Genomic DNA, 9,835 nt, shown 5'->3' with positions numbered 1-9,835 from the left:
AGCACCTTGTGTGTCCCTTTTTTTAATAGACAGAGAATCGTAAAGGCACAGTAATGAAAGGTCAACTCAAAAAAACAGAAGGATAATCAAACGCAAGTCATCAATGGCTGTTTAGAGGTGCTTGAAGAGATGGATTCATCAGGGTTCTCGAAGGGGCTGGATTGTGTCTAATCAATTCATGGGAAAATTAGGCTGTGTGTCCTTCATGTTTTGAAAGGTAATCCTGAGGATGCTTGTTAACAAAGAGTGACGCTAAAAAGTGCTCAGTCTTCAGATGATGTGGGGATGACACTACACTCTAAAAAATGCTGGGTTAAAAACAACCCAAGTTGGGTTGAAAATGGACAAACCCAGCGATTGGGTTGTTTTAACCCAGCAGTTGGGTTAAATGTTTGCCCAACCTGCTGGGTAGTTTTATTTAAACCAACTATTGTTTAAAAATTGCTATATGGCTAGCTTAAAATGAACCCAAAATAGTTGGGAAATTAAAAACCAGATGCAATTAGAGGCAACAGTAATAGACAAAAGGTGAATGTTTATTAATAAGCTTTAATATTTTATTAATATAAATTTAATAGTTTATTAATTTAAATTTATTAATAAACAATTTAATAAATGTTTATTGTTTAATAATTATTCATTGAACATTAATAAATGTTCATTTCCAACATATTTTGGGTTCATTTTAATTAAGCAATACAGTAATTTTTTAACAATAGTTGAGTTAAATAAAACTACCCAGCAGGTTGGGCAAACATTTAACCCTACCGCTGGGTTAAAACAACCCAATTGCTGGGTTTGTCCATTTTCAACCCAACTTGGGTTGTTTTTAACCCAGCATTTTTTAGAGTGTACTCATTCTCATAAATCATTATAAGTCATCAAAACTAAATACATTTTGTGAAATAACACAAATTATTCAGAACACTATTAAAATGGGATATATATATATATATTATATATATATATATATATATATATACACACACACACATATATATACATCACTGTGCAAAAGTCTTAGGCACGTCAGTATTTTCACCCCCCAAAAGAGGTTTTAAGCCAGTTATTTATATCTTTTGCTGTAGTGTGTCAATAGGAAATTTCCGTTCACATTTCCAAACATTCATTTTGCCATTAATTGTAATAATCCAGTGAGATTTTTGAATACACAAGGAGTCTGACAACATCCGGTGCTCCACACAGTGATCTGATCTCACCATCATCGAATCCGTCTGTGATTACATGAAGAAACAGATGAAACTGAGACAAACTAATCCAGGAGAACTGTGGCCGTGTCTCCAAGATGCTTGAAGAAACCTGCCTGCAAAGATACAGTACTGTGAAGAGTTTTAGGCACTTGTGTAAAAATGCTGTAAAAAAGTGAGGATGTTTTAAAAAATACTGTTATAAATAGATTTTATTTATCAATTAACTTATCTTAACTAAATCAAAACAATATTTTGTGTGACCACCCTTTGCTCTTGTCCAGGTACACTTGGGCATCATTTTTCAGGTAGCTTTGGAGGCAGGTTTCTTAAAATCTCTTGGAGACACGGCCACAGTTCTTCTGGATTTGGTTTGTCTCAGTATCATATGTTTCTTCATGTAATCACAGACGGATTCGATGATGGTGAGCTCTGATCTCCATGTGGAGCACCGGCTGTTATCAGTCTTATTGTGTATTCAAAAATCTCACTGGATTATTACAATTAATGGCAAAATAAATGTTTGGAAATGTGAACAGCAATGTTCCCTCTAAGCTGCACGCGTGCGCGGCTGCGCACTTCTGAGAACAGTCATGAAAATGATTGTAGTAGTTTAAATGAAAAATAACTGCAGTGCTCTGGACAACCGCTATAGAGTTATTGTCGCTATAGAGTTGGAACCGGTGAATGCGGTTTACAGGTTTCATAGAAAGAGAACGACTGAGCCATAGACTGGACTGAGCGCGTGTGAGCTGGCTGGCCCTGAGCCAAATCAGTCGCGGTAAGAATACTGTAATGTTTGCGGACTAAATACATCAATACGAGAGGCAACGCGAAACGAAAAGAAATGTGAAATAAAACGTCATGTTTTAATGAAAAATGGCGGAAATAATGGATGATGGGCACAGAATGCTAACAAAACTCTGGGACATTTACAATCACACACCCACCACAGGTGTAGCTTGCAAACTCAAAATACATCAGTGATATACCTCAGTTTAAATAGATTTTTGTGTGTGGTGGTGTGGGTTTCAGGGATGTTTAGATAACTATAAAAGAGTTAACGTTCACTTTTCTTAAAAATATTTAGCTTTAATGCTTCAGTTTGTTTTCACTATATAATATATTAAAACAAATGGAAGCATTTAAACTGATATAATACTGTATATCAGTTTAAATACTTAAATATTTTATTATATTATAATGTAAGCCTTATAAAAAATTTATCTCACAAGGGATTGTTTAGGGCTCCTTGCCACGAAAAATCTTAACCTCCTGGTAGGGTAGACCAGGTACAGTTGGTACACTTTTTGCTTTCACCTTTACCACACCAAAATTATGGGACTGAAAAGAAGTGAAACGAAGTGATTTTTCATATGACATTTCTTTTACTTGTCTACTAAAATATTATTAATAATTAACATCCATAAGTAGGTCATATTTTTCACAATTAGCTCATAAACACAAGAAGCTTTTTTGTTCCAACTGTACCCATGTCGGAAACAGTACCCTAGTACAGTTGAGACACCCATCCGGAATGCTGTAAAGCTGCCTAACCAATTCACTACAAATGTAAAATACCTTTAAAAATGAGAATTTAACAGTTTTTATTTCCATTTAGTATTTTATTTTATTATTTTGTTTAGTTAAAAGTAGCCCATCTGTAAAACATTGTGCAGTAATGGCAAACAGCGATACAATATTTAATTTTAGGTCATAATTTTAATATTAACAGTTGAAAAGTTGAGTAACAGTAAAAAACATTGAACAATTGCAAACAGCAATAATAAAACAGATAAAATCGATTAATTTTAATAGATTAATAGATCTTAATAGAACTTACATCGTGCATCTAAACTGCATGGGCCGCAATAGGATTCTATGGTGTGGGTATGTGTCTCAACTGTACCACCTCGAACATTTCTCTAGATTTTACGATGACCTTGTATGACACAAAGTCATGCAATATGTCAGTGTTTAGAGCACAAAATAAGGTTTACGAAAATGTAAGTTAACTTTAACAGTCATGTAAGGATGAGAAGCTATTCAATGTGGAAGCGACGTGGTGAAGTGAAAAAATTACCTTAGAAAAAAACTTTCGCCGATATCTTCGGACTGGAGAAGCGCATGTACTTCAAATTTCACACGATTGAAGAGGGCGCTAATATGCATGTGCTAAGAAAATTTCACAGATCAGACTTGTTCCGAACGCAAGTTATTTAAGGTGTTTCAACTGTACCCTATAACCAACTGTACCTTGTCTACCCTATATAAAATCTGGGAAATTCATAAGCAATAAACATGTAATTTTGATGGTTCAACACGGTCTGTTGCTAATAATTGACTGTACAAAAACACATTATGGTTGTCCCAAACCATCATTGTAACTGCTCAATAATTATATTATTATAAAGAATTGAACTGTCCTGCAGGAGGACAGAAATTATTTTTTAATAGAATTTCTTGGTAAAGACTGGTACAGTTAATACAGCAATGTGAACAAATCTCAAGTAACCTAAAATGTGCTTAATTTAGTGACTGAACTGCTTGTTTTCAAACATATTATTTAATAAATCACTAAGTTACATCAAGGGTCAAATAAAATAGAAACGGCACATTAAAGTTAAATGTTACAGTTGCATGATAAAACCATTTTTTTTGTGTGTGTGTTTACGTTTATTGTACAGGTCTGATATAAAGTATGTTTTTGCTCAGGTGGCCAAAATGTGCGCTCAACAGAGAAAAGTTTTGCTCAGCGAGAAAAAAAATGAGAGGGAACATTGGTGAACAGATATTTCCTATTGACACACTACAGCAAAAGATATAAATAACTGGCTTAAAACCCTTTTTGGGGGGTGAAAATACTGATACTGACAGTACTGTGTATATATATATATATATATATATATATATATATATATATATATATATATACACACACAGTATATATATTTCTTAAATTACTAATATATGTTTTTTTTATGGACATTCCAAGGGCATTTTCAAACATTTGGAGGGCACGGTATAGTTGCACCATAAAACACTTTAGATGCATTTACCTGTCCTTTCAACCTGCCTTAACTGCCGACTCCTATTCTAGGTAGCTCTGCACAGCATCTGAATGGCAGAAACAATACAATACATTAACAGACAGTGATATATTTACATAGTCATCAATTTAGCAATGCAGTTGATTTATGGGGGTCCTGTTTCCAACTGAGCAACTGCCATTGAGAGAATGTTATCAGTAACTCCCAGGTATTATAGACTCATTTTATTGGTGTTTACAGAGCCTAAGGCTGTCAGAGGCACATGCGGGATTTCTCAGGAGACATATCTTAGTGATATTTGTCAGGTATAGGCACATATTATGCATGTTATTTGATGAAGATTGATTACAAGACCTTTACAAAGTTCTTTAAAGAAAGATTTTCATCAATTGAGGGGGTTTCTGAAGAACTAGAACACACAATTGTGAAGGTTAAACGCAAAATTCAGGTTATCCAAAAAATATGGTGTTACTTCACTCTAAGTTCAACAAGGAGAGGAGCTCGAACACATAACAGTACAGAATTCTTGCAAAAATATTTGAGGTAAAATATTACAAAACTATTTTTGTAAGAAAGCAATGCAATGAACATGGAGAGAGCGCATATTGATTTCATTGTCTTCAGCGTGAAGGTGTGAGAAAATGCAAGAATGAGAAAATGTATTCAGTGACGGGATAAATTAACAGGTCTCCTTTTTTTATGCCGTTTTACAATTTTGACACTGAGAAGTGACTGCCAGGAGAGATGCATCAAAATGGTGCTGTATGCACATAAATCCCTGTGACTTGCAGCGTTGCAGTGTGAGATGCTGACAGGTCTGACAGGTCTGACAGGTCTGTGCTGTAAACGCACCTCTACAGTGATCGCATCACTACAGCGATCTTCACACCATTGTTGCTGAGAATGGAAGCGCACGTCAACACACACACAATGCTCACACGTCACAGCCTTTCACTCCCACGACTCCCTGTTAGACAAAAACAAGTGCACGTGATTCTCTGAGTGATTAGACAGTATTTAATGAACTTTAATGAGAACTGAGAAAAATGAAACCAGCCACTCCAAAACCGTACAATCCCCTGCCCACACAGGCCGAGTCTTAATTGCACTTAATGAAAGTGATGAAAACAGAACAGAAGGACACTTGAAACAGAACACAGCCTCATCCAATAACAATATGATTACATGGTGATGTTATGAAGACTTTATGAGCTATATGGTATTATAGACACTGGCTAATTATTGTGGATTCTTTGGTAAAGCATACAGCATATGCTAAACATATGCAAAATAGCTTTCAGCAACTGTGACATGGCAGTAATTTATTTTCCAGTACAGCTACTTTAATGTGAGGCAGAGGGATTTTTTTATTTGCTTACTAAATTGATATGTATAGCCTATACTATAGCATATATATATATATATATATATATATATATATATATATATATATATATATATACAGTATAGTCCGAAAGTTTGGAACCACTAAGATTTTTAATGTTTTTAAAAGAAGTTTCGTCTGCTCACCAAGGCTACATTTATTTAATTAAAAATACAGTAAAAAACTGTAATATTGTGAAATATTATTACAATTTAAAATAACTGTTTTCTATTTGAATATATTTCACAAAGTAATTTATTCCTGTGATGGCAAAGCTGAATTTTCAGCATCATTACTCCAGTCTTCAGTGTCACATGATCCTTCAGAAATCATTCTAATATGCTGATCTGCTGCTCAAGAAACATTTAATGTGTACAATTGTACAAAATATTTGTGTACAATATTTTTTTTCAGGATTATTTGACGAATAGAAAGTTCAAAAGAACAGTGTTTATCTGAAATCTAATCTTTTGTAACATTATAAATGTCTTTACTGACACTTTTGATTGATTTAATGCATCCTTGCTGAATAAAAGTATTCATTTCTTTAATTTCTTTTCAAAAAAAATAAAAATAAAAATTCTTACTGACCCCAAACTTTTGAACGGTAGTGTATAATGCTACAGAAGCTTTGTATTTCAGATAAATGCTGTTCTTTTGAACTTTCTATTCATCAAGGAATCCTGAAAAAAAAGTACACAACTGTTTTCAACATTGAAAATAATCATAAATGTTTATTGAGCAGCAAATCAGCATATTAGAATGATTTCTGAAGGATCATGTGACACTGAAGACTGGAGTAACGATGCTGAAAATTCAGCTTTGCATCATAGGAATAAATTACTTTGTCAAATATATTTAAATAGTACACAGTTATTTTAAATTGTAATAATATTTCACAATATTACAGTTTTTTACTGTATTTTTAATTAAATAAATGTAGCCTTGGTGAGCAGACGAAACTTCTTTTAAAAACATTAAAAATCTTAGTGGTTCCAAACTTTTGGACTGTACTGTATATATATATATATAGGTGCAAGAGGTACAAGAACATTGATTACAAAAAAATGAAATTTTATTTAAAAATGAAAAGCTGTCAAAAGCCTTTTTTTTTTTTACTGTTTTTTTTATTATTATTTTATGCCTATTAGAGCATTTTTTTAAATAAATAAAATAAACAAACAAACAAATAACAGAAAGAACATTTAAAGTGTTTTAGTATCTCATAAGATCTGTCTGCTTCCTTAATCCTTCAAGGCTTTACCTGGATGAAAACCAATTTAACTGCAGAAAGAGCTCTCATGGGTCGGCTACTTTAAGTGTTTGGAAGCTTAATTTTTTAAATCACTCTGGTGTTAAAGAATGTTCTTCTCATTTCCTGTGAAATTAAAAGAACAAACAGCATGCAGATAAGTTTTTATGCTTTGCCGAAGCTGTGATGAAATCTAAACGATTTTGGCTTTTAAAAATTGGATGAGCTCTTGGTCCTCATGTTTTCAAGTCACATCTGCATCCTGGGTGAAGATCAATAAAGCAGCATTCAACAACTATAGTCGCTGATCCCAAACACCCACAGAAAAACATGAAATATCTACAATAATTTTAACCAATCAAAAAAAAAAAAAAAACGATTGAGATTCAGGAACCTCTCTGATTGGTGGATCCCACACACAATTCTATCATTATATTTAGCGTTACAACTTAACCTGACTCAAAAACTTGTGCTGTCTGTTATTTGTATGATGATAAATTGCATTTTAAGTAATTGACCTTCGCAAAGACCCGCCCCCACGTCACGCCAAACAGAGTGAAAAATACATGGCGAAGCAAAGAGGACACTGACAACACGTCGACAGACAAGACAGAGCAGGTTACTTATGATATTAAACAAAGTTTTTTAAGAAATTCGAACAATAAAAACCGTTTTGTGGCTCTTTAATGTGTCGTGACAGATCGCTGTAGCGCCTCAGCTCAAGCGTTTCGTGAACCGATCATCTCTTCCGACTAGTTAATTTATAGCATCAAATAAACATGAATGAACATCAGAAGGAATGTTGTTTCAAATGCTGAAAGACGTCAGTACACACCATTTTTCAAGTTCAAGTTCACAGAGGTTAATCTTCTAACTCCTGACTGCTTTGTTGGACAAAATGGCCAATTCGGCATTATGATTGGTTAGATCGGTTGTCAATCAAACTCCCAGCGAATTGTCAATTAACTCCAAAATCATCAGGTACGTAACCCCTCCCCATTTCAGCGCTGTGCTCGTTCTATCTTCCGGTTTGTATTTCCACAGCAAGATCTTACGGATTTATGAATGAACCACTTTTTTTTTTAATCTTCCTGGTCTACTGACATTTGTTATGACATCCGATCCAAACATTACAATTCTCATGATAACTTTCATTAACTCTCTTCACTAGCTAATTACTCTTCAACAGTGATGCCATAGAAATATATAAACACAAAATTCTAATGATAAAAATTTGCGCTTGTTTATCTGGCGTATAATATCTATATCAGCGAGAGAGCGACTCGCGACAAAACTCAAGGAAAGAATAGGCTGTGAATGAAGATGTGTTTTTGTTTGGTTGGTAATTTGTAGTCCGTGTGTTTCTCTTCGCGCAACACTTTAATTTTTGAGTAATTGAGTAATTCATCAAGCGCACCATCACATATAGAGAAAAAGACTGTACTCTTGAAAAATGAACAAGTATAATTAAGTATTGAGTAATATTACAATGTTTTAACGGGCATTTGTTGTGTTGCTGTCAGACAGAAAACTTGTATCTCCATATTTCGTCATTTTTTCATAAATCATTACTATTGGTCAGCCTTTAGGCTACATCTGTCTGTGGTAACCAATGAAAACAGAGTTTGTGACTAAGGGTGTTTACATGACAACAATGTACTAAAAATGGAAAAGTTGTTGCTAAAAATGCTGTATTATTCTTGCCAGGCCAGTAGTTGGCGATGTCACTTTGTAAAGAAACATTTTGCACCTATAGACTGAACAGATAATACACATGCGCATGATGTCACCGTCTTCACAAATTTGCATTTTTTTGTAGTTTACACGGAGGCGATAAAGGTATCATTTTCAAAAATTTGCACTTTGAATCCCGTTTTCAAAGGTTTGTGTTTTCAGGGCCACAAATCAGGGCTGTGGTGTAAATGCACGGACAAAACGCATAATTTAAAAAAAATGTTTTTAGATGAATACAAACGGACCCTAAACCTCGTAACTCCACCCTCAAGTTGTCAGTCAAACCTCATGACTCCGCCCACCTCAATCATGAATAAAGTGCTGCACACATTTTGGAGCGTCTCTGCTTGTTTGCGATTCAATGGTAAATAAGGAACTGTTTGAATAAGTACAGCATTTTCTTCTTCACTCAAGAAACACAATATATAAAGGCTAATGTTTTATGTATCTGAGGAACAGAAAAGAGTGCACCCACCTGCAGAAACATAAACTGGCGCCTATTCCTATCCTAAAGATTTCCAATAATCAAGAAAATAAACCCTTGAAATGCCAAGCTAAGCCATTATTTGCATTCAGTGAGCTGTAGATTAGCACATCTCAAAATGAGCACTCTACCCTCAAGATACGTATGTGCTAAATTTAGTTTGCTTGAGGAAAGACCTATGCATCTTCTATTAATAATTCATTGAAGTCTCTGAAAATCCCTGTGGCCTGAAATGCATCAATCTGATGACTGCAGGTCTCTTAAAATTAAAGCTTTACCTTTGAATCCTCATGCATATTCATTCAAGCATGTTGTGATTCAGGCAGCAGTTAGTGGTAAGAGATCTGGGCTAATAGTTGCAGGTTCAGTCCCAGCGAGGACACTTGCAATCACACCGCTGCTTTATTACCATTGTGCCTCTGAGCAAGGCAGTCCCAGAGGATCGTCCCTGTAAATAAGGTACAAGATGCTTTAGGTGAAATGGAATTCAACGTTTACCTAGGAATTGTTGGATACAAATGAAGCATCAACCTAAAATAGTGAAAAGAGGCATCCAAGTCACATTTTACAGCAAAAATCTAATTTTTGAAAAAATCTGATTTTCACAACAATTTTACTTTCCCATTTTCATTACTGTAATGCAAAATGTTGAGTTTTCATTAATGCATAACTGATTAAAATAAAATAATAATACTAAAACAATATTTTTAATAATAAAATTAA

At 34.2% G+C, this 9,835-nt stretch overlaps 1 long non-coding RNA gene across 1 annotated transcript in view; it reads right to left on the bottom strand.

The window, feature by feature from the left end:
- Nucleotides 1-22: 22 nt before the first annotated feature.
- LOC125275000 overlaps nucleotides 23-9,835 on the bottom strand; it is a 34,478-nt gene continuing 24,665 nt past the window's right edge. Inside the window, exons 3-4 of the long non-coding RNA XR_007186362.1 lie at nucleotides 4,268-4,325; nucleotides 23-167 (exon numbers count right to left, since the gene is read on the bottom strand). This is a non-coding gene — a long non-coding RNA (uncharacterized LOC125275000). The remainder of the gene's footprint in view (nucleotides 168-4,267; nucleotides 4,326-9,835) is intronic.

This window comes from Megalobrama amblycephala, linkage group LG9 (assembly GCF_018812025.1).
Source record: "Megalobrama amblycephala isolate DHTTF-2021 linkage group LG9, ASM1881202v1, whole genome shotgun sequence".
Classification (NCBI taxonomy): domain Eukaryota; kingdom Metazoa; phylum Chordata; class Actinopteri; order Cypriniformes; family Xenocyprididae; genus Megalobrama; species Megalobrama amblycephala.
The sequence above is the reverse complement of the archived record's forward strand: the minus strand, read 5'-3'. Positions and strand labels throughout refer to the sequence as shown.